Here is a 2,264-nt window from a genome sequence, read left to right as displayed (position 1 = left end):
TTTCTACAGGAGAAACAGTCTAATCGACCCAACCACCTCTTATAGAACATGTGGTTAAAGGTCATGGAGCCAATACCAGAGTATTAGCTTCACCCTTTAAACAAATATCCTCACCAAATAACAAGGATTCCGTAGCACTTAAGGATGGCGTTGATAAGATAATCAAACAAAATAACTTTATCAGTGAATACGTTATTCACTTAGGGAATAAATCAAATAAATCCCTTGAACCAGGAGAATCGTCCTCCACTCCCATAACCAGTTCTTATAGGTTCACAACTGAAGAAAGCCTACCTAGTAAACCACCCACAACCTCAACAAAGAAAATTTTCCAACAAATAGAAGAACAACTAACCAAACTCAAAGTATCAGAAAAGACCGTTAATAACCTCCAAGACCTGTATACATGTCTCTCTTCCAATAATAAAGAGGATGGGATTACAGGTCGCATTAAAAACCAAATCCTACTCTCAAAGATAGAAATCCAACTATCAGATATGGGAGTATCGATCAAAAACCTCAATACCATAAAACAAAATCCAGAAGAGAAACCCTCACAAAAAGAACTTAAGATCTCATATAAAAAATATCAAAATAAAACTCTCAAAATAAAATCCCTATATCCACCTCAGAAAGAGCCAACCCAAGAGATATCTCAAATCTGCGAGATATCTCAAACTAACCTACACGAAAATAATCAACACGCCAACAAGATAATAAACCCTAAAAAACTAAACAAAATAACCTATTTCTACAGCAGATAACAAGGTCATGCATCAGCTAACTGTGAAACAAGAATGAATAAAACTGACATAGAAGGTAAAAGACTCGGGAGAAAAGAATAAAGAAAACTTAAAAAATATGCAAAAAAAAAAAAAATAACCTCAAAATCTCTGACTTAATCAACCCAAAAGAAAACTTAACTAACCCATCAGAAATAGGTAATCTCAACAATCAGTCTCAAAACACAAATCATCAGGAAAGTGGTAATCAGACTAAGGAAGAGAATCTCTCCTTAGGATCCAAATCAGACATATATCAGCATCCTTCTCTATTGCACTTGAGCTGTATTTCCCCATCATTTGCATTAGAGGTTAAATCAGGGTTAGAACATCATCAGTCTCACGCACATCGGGATGAAATTTTAAAAGTTTCATTAAACTTTTATCTTTTATCTTATATATCAAATCATAATTTCTTAATAACAAATTATAAATCAATAAAAATAGTATTATCAGTTATTTTCAATTTTATTAGAAAATGTTTTATTCCTAACCTTTCCTATAGAGAACTTTTCTTATCAGCAGATCAGACTCTTTCTAAAGCCCAGTCTTTATATTCAAATCTAACCTCACATAATCAGTTTATTCTTATATTCCCTCAGACATTAGAATCAACTCACAAAACCACAAAGTCCATCCAGGACGACCAACCTAATCAGGCTCGGGGTAAAGGTCTGGCTAGTCCACAACAAATGGCTCGTGGTAAAGACTTACCAAATTCGTTAGCATGGCCGGAGAGTTTTCCAAAAAGCCCAAAAACTCGTAAAATGGTGGTCACACGATCCCTACAGGACAGGTATAAGATGGCAGATCCAATAGTTAGCCCCCTATCAGACGAATCCAAATATCAGTTCCTTGTTGAATATGGGAAACTTGACCCATATTACTTGTATCAGGAAATTCAATATACTATCTCTCCTATCCTCTATGAATGAATGGAAAAAAGAAGAATCAGAATTGTTCGGGAATTTTGCCCTAGCAATATCAGTCTTCCAACAGATATTATCAATAATATTGCTATCAAAGTTTGCTTGGCCGAATCATTAGATCAGCACCTTCCTAGTCTTATGGATAATTTAGTTTATGGTCATTCTTGTAGGAATCAGAAGACAACCATTATGAATACTGCAAAACAAAAAGAAGCCAAAAAACCAATCCCATTAACTCAAGCCTCTACTTCATTAGTTAAACAAACTCGACGATTCACCACATCAAATAACATACCATCCATATCACCACTGCGTACTAGTACTCTCTCACCCACTATGGATCCCATCCGTATTTATTGCAAATTCCATCCGCATTTATTACCAGTGTCCTCGACACCACACCTCCATCTGGGAGCCTTGCTAGTGCCAGATATCACAGTCCCATCACCCTGTGACCCTCAAGGCAAGCATGCATATAGGGGACTCCCCCCTTCTCTCCTCTATATAAATCAGTCTTATCACATGCCAAAGTATGTTCATTTTAGCCTATCGA

Source organism: Diospyros lotus, chromosome 15 (assembly GCF_014633365.1).
Source record: "Diospyros lotus cultivar Yz01 chromosome 15, ASM1463336v1, whole genome shotgun sequence".
In the NCBI taxonomy this organism is placed as follows: Eukaryota; Viridiplantae; Streptophyta; class Magnoliopsida; order Ericales; family Ebenaceae; genus Diospyros; species Diospyros lotus.
This window is presented reverse-complemented; position numbering follows the sequence as displayed.